Source organism: Brassica rapa, chromosome A06 (genome assembly GCF_000309985.2).
Source record: "Brassica rapa cultivar Chiifu-401-42 chromosome A06, CAAS_Brap_v3.01, whole genome shotgun sequence".
NCBI classification, from domain to species: domain Eukaryota; kingdom Viridiplantae; phylum Streptophyta; class Magnoliopsida; order Brassicales; family Brassicaceae; genus Brassica; species Brassica rapa.
Genome location: NC_024800.2, coordinates 14,224,272 through 14,237,275, shown reverse-complemented (window position 1 = coordinate 14,237,275; position 13,004 = coordinate 14,224,272). Strand labels below are relative to the sequence as shown.

General features: G+C 41.9%; 1 non-coding gene across 1 annotated transcript; it reads right to left on the bottom strand.

Moving 5' to 3' along the window:
- Nucleotides 1–3,553: 3,553 nt before the first annotated feature.
- LOC117126300 lies at nt 3,554–3,659 on the bottom strand. Its single transcript, XR_004448875.1, has one exon. It is a non-coding gene; the product is annotated as a small nucleolar RNA R71 (small nucleolar RNA).
- Between the last annotated feature and the right edge of the window lie 9,345 nt (nt 3,660–13,004).

Below are 13,004 nucleotides of genomic sequence, written 5' to 3'. Positions count from 1 at the left end.
ATGATAGATTTGTATTCGTTGCTTGTTTTAGCCTTGCTAACTAGAACTTGATCATAGGATTGCATATTCAAGCACCCTTGTTATCCCATCCTGACATCTATCTATCATATTAGGACTGCTAGAGAGGGCTAACCGCCAATTTAGTATCTTAGTAGGGCATATCATACTCGCGCATAGGCCTGGCTAGAACCCGTCGATCGATGTCCTCAACTGACTATCGATCGACGTTGGCAAAGGTGTATCGGTCGATGTCCCAATAGGACCATCAATCGACACTCTCTCCTTGTCGACATACTAACCGTTGAGACACGAGATCTAGCCTGTTAACCAGTGAAACATGCGACAGATGATCACTGAGTTAAACGATTGAGCTCTAACATATCATGCATGCAACAATTAGGTATCTATAGGTATTATAATCTCCAACACCTGAATAGTGGTCCTGCATCTAATATCATTTCCAACCAAGTTACGTTTACTAGTTACTTCGCTTGTTACTATTGCTATTTCATTTAAACATTTACAACCCTTAGAATTAATAAACACTAGATTTAATTGTTCCCTAGCTCCTTGTGGAATCGATCCCTAAATACTACATCTGAACCTCTTTTGATGAGAGTAACACTCCTTAGGGTAATTTGAGTGGTATCAAGTACCGTCCGAGAAAGAGTGCAAAATCTCAAGTGTTCGCAGACTTCTTGGTCGAACTACCAACGGGGACCGTAACCAATGAGGAACCAAATTCCAACTGGCTCCTTCACGTTGACGGATCCTCATCCAAGCAAGGATCAGGCATCGGAATCCGCCTCACATCTCCGACAAGCAAGATCCTGGAACAATCATTCAGGCTGGAATTTCACGCCTCAAACAACGAGGCCGAGTACGAAGCACTCATCGCAGGGCTGCGTTTAGCTCACGGCTTGAAGATACACAATATCCACGCTTACTGCGATTCCCAGTTAGTGGCAAGTCAATTTAGCGGAGAGTATGAAGCACGGAACGAAAGAATGGACGCGTATCTCAAACTGGTCTGAAATCTAGCTCAAGAATTTGACTCTTTTGCTCTTACGCGAATCCCCCGTTCTGAAAACGTCCAGGCAGATGCTCTCGCGGCCCTAGCGTCAAGTTCTGACCCAGGTCTTAAAAGAGTGATTCCGGTCGAGTTCATCGAACACCCGAGTATCGGACCACCAATTGTCGTCAACCTCAAAGAAGGTCAAAATGACGAGGAAGAAGAAATTACGATACAACCAGAATCAGAGCAATCCGATTACGGCTGCGATACCCCATGGCTGCAGACAATTCGAGCCTACATCACCGACGGAAAGCTACCTTGATATACCTTGGATTGGACCCATTTTTATCCATGGTATATTATTATTTTACTATATATATATCTATGTTTTCTACTCTTCTAGGTATGTTTTCAGGTTCAGGTGCATTTCGGAGTAAAGCTATGACTTTGGAGCATTTTGGAGCATAAAGGACATTTCACCCGAGCTGACCACTTAGAGGTCAACGAGAGGAAGAATAATCGATCGTTACGCATCAGTGCTGACGATCGATATCAGGAAATGCCTCCACAGATGAAGATTAATATCGATCGATGTACACAAGTACCGTCGATCGATGTCGAGACACCAGACGCGACATTTTGGATTCAGCAGACTTAAAAACCAAGGCCAAGCCAAATTAGCAAAATGCCCTGACGAGTTTTTAACCTAGTAGAATATATACTGCCTAAGTGTTTGACGGCAGGAGAGCTTTTCTTTTCTAGACCTAGTTTTGTTACAAGTTTCATTTGGGAGAGAAGATCACTTGTGATTGGAACTCCTTGTTTCATTTTCTTATCATCTATTCTATGAGTTTCTATTTATCCATTGATATGAATTGCTTTGCTATGTCTGAGTAGTTCAAATGTTAGATCCAGGGTTCAGATAGGTTTGTGGGATTATCCCCAAACTATAGATCTGCCTTGTTGTGATATTCATGATAGATTTGTATTCATTGCTTGTTTTAGCCTAGCTAACTAGAACATGATCATAGGATTGCATATTCAAGCACCCTTGTTATCCCATCCTGACATCTATCTATCATATTAGGATTGCTAGAGAGGGCTAACCGCCAATTTAGAATCCTAGTAGAGCATTTTCATACTCGCGCATAGGCCTGGCTAGAACCCGTCGATCGATGTCCTCAACTGACAATCGATCGATGTCCTCAACTGACAATCGATCGATGTTGGCAAAAGTGTATCGGTCGACGTCTTAATAGACTATCGATCGACACTCTCTTGTGTCTGCATCTAACCGGTGAGACACAAGATCTAGTTTGTTAACCAGTGGTACATGCGACAGCTGATCACTGAGTTAAGCGAATGAGCTCTAATATATCATGCATGCAACAGTTAGGCATCTATAGGAATTATAATCTCCAACACCTGAATAGTGGCCCTGCATCTAATATCATTTCCAACCTAAGTTACATTTATCATTTACTCGCTAGTTACTATTGCTATTTATTTAAAACATTACAACCTTTAGAATTAATAAACACTAGATTTAATTGTTCCCTAGCTCCTTGTGGATTCGATCCCTAAGTACTACATCTGAACCTCTTTTGATGAGAGTAACACTCCTTAGGGTAATTTGAGTGGTATCAAATTTGGCGCCGTTGCCGGGGAGCTTTGATCGCCATTAGATTTAGTTTTATTAGTTCTTATTCTTTTCTTTACCCCCTTTTCTAATAATCTTTCTTTTTCTTGTCTTTTCAGGTGCATGCCCAGCGGTACCAGAAGCAACAAGGAGAAAGACTTGCTGTTCTCAGACGATCCTGCTCATTTGGAACGCACCATCCGTAGAGGTCAACGTTCCACATCGCTCGACGCAACCACTTCGTCGTCGATCGATACGCACAACCAACCGTCGACCGACACCAGACCGTCATCGTCGATCGATCCCAATCGTTCGACAACGATCGATACTACACCGCGTACGTCGATCGATAACCGTGTCGTCAAAAATGGTAAACATTATTATTCTAACTCAGGATGAGAACGGAAACCTGTATGACCAGGCCGGTCATCTGCGTAATGCAACAGGTCAGAAAATAGATGCTCAGGGAACTGTAATCCCTGATGCTGATGCTACAGGAGCTGCTCAACCTGTAGATGAGGACGCTCGATCGAAACCACTGGCCGACTACAATCGCCCAGATGAGTACTATTCCAACAGATCAGCGATTCGACTTCCGGAGATCCAGAAGCAGAATTTCGAGCTGAAGCCTCAATACTACACTCTCGTGTCGCAGATACCCTACTCTGGGTTACCGCACGAGCATCCTATGGACCATTTGGAACGGTTCGAGGATCTAATCGCTGCCATTCGGATGGAAGGAGTCCCCGAAGATTACCTGCTGTGCAAGCTCTTCAGATACACGCTGAATGGAGAAGCGATGCACTGGCTTAGGCAGCAACCCACAGGATCTTTAACATCCTGGAGCGACATCAAGAATGCTTTCTTACGAAACTTCTTCGATGAGGCGCGCGCTGAAGAACTTCGGAACAAAATTTCCACATTCTCGCAGAAGGCTGGAGAGTCCTTCAAAGATGCGTGGATTAGATTTAGGTTTTTCCAGCGAGACTGTCCACACCACGGATTTAATGAAGTGCAGCTGCTAAGCACTTTCTTCCGAGGTCTCGCCTTACAGTATCAAATGGCTCTTGATACGGCGAGTGAAGGAAACTTCACTACTCGGAATCCGTTGGAAGCTGTGAGACTTATCGAAAACCTTGCTAACAGCAGCAGCACCAAAAACACTGACTCTGAACGGAAGAAGTCTGTAGCCTCTATCGGGAAGGAACAGATGGACGAAGTAAGAGCTAAGTTAGATGTGGTGCACGAACTTCTTAGGAAGCAAGTCTGTTCAGCTGAAGGAGAAGTAGCAGATACTGAAGGAGAAGAAGATGTGAACTACATCGGAGGTACCGGATTCCAAAAATTTGGAAACCAGGGCGGAAACAGAAACTTCTTTGGAAATGGCCAAAGAAGTAACCAAAGTTCACAATTTCAAAAACCCTTCAACAACAGCAAGAGCTACTCGAACTCTTACTATCAAAATCCACCACCCCAAACTCAGGAAAGCAAGATCGAAGAAATGCTTGATCGAGTACTGTTGGGACAACAACAAATCACCGTGGATTTCAACGGTAAGATAGACTCTGCCTACAACAATCTGAACACCAAAATCGAGACCTTAGGGACTCAGGTGAGAAAACTTGAAACCCAAGTAATTCAGACGGGCGAGACTATTAAGAGGCAAGAAGCTTTGCTAGAGAGGCAGGAGCCGACAAAGGGAAACACCACGTAAATGCCATCATAGATGATGAATTCTGGCAAGTGGTGAGAAATGAAAACCTTGAGGAAGGAGATTTCAAAATCGAAAGCTCCATGAGTCTCGGCGGATCCCAATGGTGTCGACCGATGTCGATGAACTCGCATCGATCGACAGACCATGATGAAGATCGATGGACGGATTACTCCAGACATCGATCGACGTCGTCTGCCGATTCGACTGAATGCAATGCGGTTCGAATTCTAACTCATGAAGAATTCGCAGCTAAGCATCCTCACCCACCCTCCCCTTTCTATGAAAAAATCGATCGATCGGTTAACTCAACCATCGATCGACAGAGTGAGTCCGACGTCGATCGTCACAACACACCTCCCATCGATCGACAGGCACCTCTGACATACCGAGTGCGGTTACCCTCAATCGATAATGATTACATCAATGCACTCAGACCACCACCTAAACCATTAGCAAACCCACCCGAACCAAACACCCAACCCTTTAAATAGTTCAACAGAACCTGTTCAAGAAGAACAAGAATCTGAAGGGAGAAGGTTAAGGAAAAGAGGAGAAGATTCCTAAAAACCTTAAGAGGGAAGCTAACGATAAGGAGATGGATGGTTTCACTAAACGAGTCCTCAGAATCCCAATCGAAAAACCTTTTGATGAAGCTTACTTCACACACCGGTTGTGGATGTTCTTCAGAGAAACAAAGGTAACTGAGGAGGACATTAGGAGAATGTTTCATCAAGTCAGAGGAAAGATGAAACACAGGATCACATTGACGAAGAAGAGTGATCCTGGGAAGTTTGCAATACCATGCATAGTCAAGGGTGTTGAATTTCCCCATTCAATGTGTGACACAGGAGCATCGGTTAGTATCCTCCCTAGGATCATGGCGGACCAGCTTGGTTTGACCATCGAACCCTCAACAGAATCCTTCACCTTCGTGGATCTTTCAGAGAAACGATCCGGAGGCATCATAAGAGATCTGGAGGTACTGATTGGTAATGCCCTTGTCCCTGTAGATTTTCATGTCTTAGACATCGAGCTTAACTGGAACTCTTCACTTCTGCTTGGAAGATCCTTCCTAGCTACAGTAGGAGCTGTATGTGACATGAACAAAAACAAATTGTGTCTAACGCTCATAGACCCAAACATCCACTACGATCCCATCCGACCTAAGAGAAAGGTAATTAATTCTGTGGATTATGGGAAAGAACTTGGCTTCATTGGCGCATGCCATTGTGGAGCAGAGTATGAATCGGAGTACGAAACAGAGTACTCGGAATCGATCGACACCCCAACCTTTCCATCGATCGATTCCAATGTGTCAATGGTGACCGATGACCACAACAACACGTCACTCGACGTAATGCACCCACTTGACCATTTCGCTTCACCTAATCATTGCTACCAACATTTTGCCTTCCAACCTCCAACCAGGAGAGGACATGATGATTATTCCATAGGCAGTTGGGCAGACAGTGGTTTCCATGAAAGTTTTGCAGTTGACACTGTAATTACTTCACCTCATGAGGAACATACCGAGGAATACGATGAGGATTACTGGAAAGAACGTGCAATAGAAATGTCTTTGCAGGATGAAAGACTTGAAACACACAAGTTCACCAACACGTTTCCAACATCGTTCGACGCTGTGCACTCCACATCGGTCGATACCCACCCTCGTCCAGCAAAACAACCGCTCACATCGATCGACACACACCGAAAGGAACATCGATCGATATTCGCGCCGCAGCGAAAATTCAGGAGCAGGAGAATATTCCCTCCCTAACTAGGTTTACAGATACCTATATAAATCGTTTTGCACCTCCGAAACCACCTACACACATCAGAGCAAACACACAAGCAAATAAGATGAACACTCTTCCTTCTACATCAACAGAAAAATCCATGAAGAGCAATCATCTCAAGAACACAAGTTCTGCAGAAATTACTCTGCCATCGATCGATGTATCTATATCTACATCGATCGATACTACTCTAAACTCCAATCTCTCTATTTCTAAAAAGAATAATTATGCAAACATTGATTACGATTTTCTAACACCTGATGAATTTGGTATTTTCAGGGATCCAGATGGCAACGTACGTGCAATGGATGGAAGGATTTTACAAGTGTCCAGAGAGGACATAGCAGACATCCTTCAAGTAACCAATGGACCCGACAACCTGTTCTCACAGCAACGTGGCACTCCAGACGTCATTCTAACAGATCCCAACAACCACGCAGGAGTCACCACAACAGAGACCAACCCAGATCTATCACGCCAACCAAAAGGGTAAGCATCGATCGACGGTATAATGGAGACATCGATCGACAGGGTAACACCAACGTCGATCGATATGGATAATCCGACGTTGATCGACAGACGCTATGAATGTGGGAGCCGCGCTTTCGACATGTATGGAGCCAGAAATTTCACTTGGGAACAAAGGGACGAATATGGAGTCTACAGAGATGGGCGTGAACACGCACGAAGCGCAGCTGGTGAGATGATACCTGTCACAAAGGACAACATCAGAAAAATACTGGAAAGAGCATCTTTTTTTGAAGAGAGCCACATCTGTCTTCCAGAACATGCCACTTCCTTCACACTCACAAGACTGGCACCAGAACTCTACACCAAAGAAGAAATCGATGAAATGGTGTTTGGTATTTGTGGAGCTCAGGAGAAACTGGGAGAGGAGCTCAAAACATTGATAGATGAAACACATCAGCCTTTGGATAGAGGCTACAGTGAGCTTTTCAGATGTATGGCAGAAATGAGGACAGAAATTGATAGTTTACGTCAGCAACTTGAGAAGGACACTACGACCTCAGCATCGATCGACGCACCATGTGCAACATCGATCGACGTCAGTCTTCCTACAGCTCAGATTCTTGCAGAACCGCGATGCTCAACACAACACAGGGATGAATGGGAAGTCTCATACATCGACACAAGGATAACGACGTTTACTGCCCTCTCAACAACAACGTGGACTGGCTAAGCACCAAAATCGAGCTACTACAGCAAGACCTGGACACCATTCGCGAGAAGGACCAACATCCAACCACATCGATCGACATGTGCACCTTCACATCGCTCGACGCCAAAGTCTCAGCAATGAATGAGAGGCTGAGGACTTACGAGGATATGCATGACCGTTTTATATCACCAGTCATGATAGATTTAAACAAATTGTCTAGTCAATTACTTGATGCCCAAAAGGATATTGAGAACATTACTAATCAAAGTTTTTTGCAGGAAAAATCAGCATCGATCGACAGGCTAAGAGGACCCTGGATCGATGGCAAGAAACCTGTGGAGTTACTTCCTTACACAGCAGCAGAAGTTGACAAGATCACATCCAAGATCTACACTGCTCTAGACAACATGGAGGAACGACTTGACAAACGCTGCGATGACATCTACTTTCCATTCGACAACAAAATCAGTGGACTAGACAACCACGCAGAATGGCTACAGAAAGAAGTCAAAGCCATTCAGAGGCAACTCGCAGCTCAACATCAGATATCAGCATCGATCGACAGGACAAAGGCAAAATCGATCGACGGCAACTCACCGAGATCGACTAACGAACACATAATCGCATCGATCGACGCCGAGTCTACAACAATCGGCGAGCAGCTGATACACAAGACAGTGGAGTCAATGCAAAAGGAACTGACAGATCTTTCAGCATACGCCTATGACAACATAGGCTGGCACCAGGTCAGCATTGACAACATTCAAGAAAGGCTACAGAACATCTCCAATGTACTTGGGAAGATGGATGACAAATGAACAAGAAATGATGAGGCCACAAGAAGTTTCATTGCATCTTGGTCCAGAATGCGCAGAGATGACGTGGATGCTTGCTTTCCAACAAGCAGCTGCTTCTCCACCCAATAGCCAATCACTACCACAGTCAAGCTAAATGACTATAACCAAGCGCTGAGTGGGAGGCAACCCACTATTAAGTATTTTACTTTGGTTTTATTAGCTAGCATTTAATTTCTTTCGTTTTATTTCTTTTAGATTTAGGAGACCCAAGTAGGAGGACTTGAATATCGACCGACGACGAGACATCGACATCGTTCGACATAGGCAACCACACGGCGATCGATGTAACACTTACCCATCGATCGATATCTAACCCGGTCAGATGTATCTTACCTACTTGTTACATTTCGTACATCATACACTTTTCATCATAACTCCGGCTGAGTTACATTGGGACAGTGTAATTTAAGTCTGGGGGGAGATTTACTGATATAATTTATTTTATTCTTACGTAAAAAGGAATTTCAAATAAATTATGCTTAGCTATCGAAAATAGGGACTATAATCTAATATTGGTTTAAACATGAATATCTAACCAATCTTTAGCACCATTTTAGATTTACTGATTGCAGATAGCACTAGAGATGCTAAAGCAGATCAACCTATCAACTACACACTTGCCTTGAACCGCATGAAGTAACCAAAGCTGATTTCCAACACTAAACCTGACATAACCGCTTGTCTTGGGGCTTGGTATACATGGGATCGGATTCTTCAGATAGGTCTGGAAGGTAACGCCTGGTTTAGATTATTTATCACATTTTCTCTCTCTAGATTTCGACCCTAGATTAGTTATAGAATAAAAATAAAAAATAAATAAAATAATAACAATAAAATATATATATATATATATAATATAAGAAAGATCTATTGTTTAATTAGGATGAGTCTGAACAGGACTTGGTGGCTAAAACCATTAAGGCTTGATTCATAAAGACTCAAATAAAAGAGTTCGAAACGGGACTTGGAGGCGGCAATCTTCAAAGCTCGCTTTCGCAAAGAACTCTTGGATATAGGTCAAAAAGAAGTGAACAGAACTTGGTGGCAACCACCATTAAGTTTTGATTCATGGAAGCCTGTCCAATCTTGGTCACTGATCCTGCAATGGAAGCAGACTTTGACTCAAGAGAGAAATTTAGAGAGAGAGAAACTAGGATCTAACTTTTACCTGCAGCTCCAGATACCTGTCTGAAATCCTTGCATCCTGTGATCGATACTCCCAAGGTAAAGCATTCACTTTATATTTATGCTAAGAAATGAAATCAGTAGAGGGGATGTCAGACGTGAATTGATGAGTTGTGTTATGTTAGAAATGGTTGCTAAGTTAGGATATTGCATAGTGTGCTTTTGTGATTAGGACTGTTTAAATGTGGTTGCAAAATTGTTGAGGAAAGATTTCTATGTTTTTAAAATCTTAAGTTCCCAAATATTTTCAAACCTCTTTCAGAGAGACTGCCTGTATGTTTTGCTTGAGGACAAGCAAAAGGGTAAGTCTGGGGGAGTTGATATACCTTGGATTTGACCCATTTTTATCCATGGTATATTATTATTTTACTATATATATATATATATATATCTATGTTTTCTACTCTTCTAGGTATGTTTTCAGGTTCAGGTGCATTTCGGAGTAAAGCTATGACTTTGGAGCATTTAGGAGGATAGATGACATTTCACCCGAGCTGACCACTTAGAGGTCGACGAGAGGAAGAATAATCGATCGATACGCATCAGTGCTGATGATCGATATCAGGAAATACCTCGACAGATGAAGATTAATATCGATCGATGTACACAAGTACCGTCGATCGATGTCGAGAAACCAGACGCGACATTTTGGATTCAGCAGACTTAAAAACCAAAGCCAAGCCAAATTACTAAAATGCCCTGACGAGTTTTTAACCTAGTAGAATATATACTGCCTAAGTGTTTGACGGCAGGGAGAGCTTTTCTTTTCTAGACCTAGTTTTGTTACAAGTTTCATTTGGGAGAGAAGATCACTTGTGATTGGAACTCCTTGTTTCATTTTCTTATCATCTATTCTATGAGTTTCTATTTATCCATTGATATGAATTGCTTTGCTATGTCTGAGTAGTTCAACTGTTAGATCCAGGGTTTAGATAGGTTTGTGGGATTAGCCCCAAACTATAGATCTGCCTTGTTGTGATATTCATGATAGATTTGTATTCATTGCTTGTTTTAGCCTAGCTAACTAGAACATGATCATAGGATTGCATATTCAAGCACCCTTGTTATCCCATCCTGACATCTATCTATCATATTAGGATTTCTAGAGAGGGCTTACCGCCAATTTATAATCTTAGTAGAGCATTTTCATACTCGCGCATAGGCCTGGCTAGAACCCGTCGATCGATGTCCTCAACTGACAATCGATCGATGTTGGCAAAAGTGTATCGGTCGACGTCTTAATAGACTATCGATCGACACTCTCTTGTGTCTGCATCTAACCGGTGAGACACAAGATCTAGTCTGTTAACCAGTGGTACATGCGACAGCTGATCACTGAGTTAAGCGAATGAGCTCTAATATATCATGCATGCAACAGTTAGGCATCTATAAGAATTATAATCTCCAACACCTGAGTAGTGGCCCTGCATCTAATATCATTTCCAACCTAAGTTACATTTATCATTTACTCGCTAGTTACTATTGCTATTTTATTTAAAACATTACAACCTTTAGAATTAATAAATACTAGATTTAATTGTTCCCTAGCTCCTTGTGGATTCGATCCCTAAGTACTACATCTGAACCTCTTTTGATGAGAGTAACACTCCTTAGGGTAATTTGAGTGGTATCATACCTACAGAAAAATGGTGATGTGATCATGGAAAGCCCCAAGGAGTGGAAGTATAAACCTGAACCTGAAGAGATTGTAGCTGAGTATGCATTGAAGAATGCTTGGAAACAAGAAGAATACATTAGTCTTGGCCGAAGCTTGATCATCCAAGACACCTTAACCATCATTCAAGCTACTCCACCTTCAAGCTGATCATCATCTAGGCAAGTAGCTTGTGTGTGCACTTTTCCTAACCTTTGGTTTTGTCCCACTGGGTTTTCCAAAGGAAGGTTTTTAATGAGGCCACAAGTCTACTTCTCCTATCTCCTAGATGATTGATCTTGGTCTGTCCACGTGAAGACCTTATGTTATTTTTATAGCTATGTTTTTATGTTATTTAGTTTTCGGAAACAATGTCTTTGTCTAGTTTTCGAGGGAGCCATTAGACTTAAGAGTTTTTGTTATTTCCGAGACCTTGTGCATGTACAAGGCTTCTCCTTTATATTGTGGTCGTGGCCCCTTGTATCAGCATCCATCTTTTTATTAAAAACTTTTGTTTTCTCGTTTCTTCTTGCTTGTCGAGTTGATTGAGTGTTGGTGTGTAATATCCAACTTCTGGTGTGTAATATCCAGAGACTAAGGGCTCTAGTTTGGTGTGTCATATCCGATCTATTGCCTAGGAGTATCAAGGAGCCTTTCCGCAGCCTCTTGTGTCACCTTTCGATCCACATACCTTGAGAAACTTGAGTCTTTTGATTCGTTTCTGCAAGGATTATCCCATCTGTTCCAGAGCATCATCCTAGGATCTCATTATGTGGTATTAGAGCAACTCTGGAAGGAAGTGTTTTGATTTCTATCTGTTCACGTTTTGATCTGTTCATATTCTCTTCGAGTTTGATTAGATCTACTTGTTTAAGCTTGAAATCTGTTAGATCTAAGTGTTTTGATCACGAATATGTTGAAGTCTTTTCATATACTCTTTGATTTCGTATCGATCTGTGTTTGTGTTTTTGATATCTGATAGTTCTGAGACTGTTGATCACGTTTTTGATTTAAAACTTATCAGATCCGTGTTAAAAAAGGCATCAATTTGTTTGATTGATTTGAAACTGATTAGGGTTAAGAGAAATCAAATTGTTTATGAGAATTGTGAATCTGTTCTTTCCTGTTTTAATCATCAAATCCAAATCTGAAATTGAACTTGATTTCATGATCTATTTCTGTTCTAATTAGGGTTTTATTGTTTCAATCTTATCTGTGTGTTGGTTAGGTTTGTTTTGGCAATTTGAATCTGTTTTGAGATCAGTCGATTGAAGTTTACTGATCTGTTTGTGTTTGGGTTTATTATTGATCGTTTGTTCTGTTGCTTCTGTCTGTTTCTGATTATCAAACTTGTTCTGATTATCAACCTGATTGTTTTTGATTTTTTTATTCTCGATTTGATCTGTTCTGATCGTTGTCTAAATCCAATAATTGTGATCTGTTTTGTTAGAACTACTTACTGGCTTAATCTTTCTCTTGTCTCAGGTACCATGGCAGGAGATCAAAAAGGAGAACTCAGCAAGAAAGAAAAGCTTTTTCTTGAAGAATTCACAGCCAGTCTGGATGAAGTCTGCAAAGATCAATTGAGAAAATTCAGACAAGACCTACAGCAGTAAAGGAAAGGCAGATCATCCAGAGATGAGTACAAGAAAAAGGAGTTTGATCAGATGGGCATAAACCGGAAGCATGCTGGATTGAAATTTCAAATCCCTTCTTTTCATGGCAAGTCTGATCCTGCTGCATATGTGGAATGGGAACAGAAGATGGAGTTGATTTTCGATTATCAAAGCTATGCTGAAGTAAAAAAGGTTCAATTAGCCACTGCCGAGTTTTGTGGTTATGCTTCAAGCTGGTGGAATCCATTGGTGTCGTCTAGGAGATTCTATGGAAACGAACCTGTTGCAACCTGGCTTAAATTAAGAGCTTTGATGCGTCATAAGTATGTTCCAAGACAGTACCAA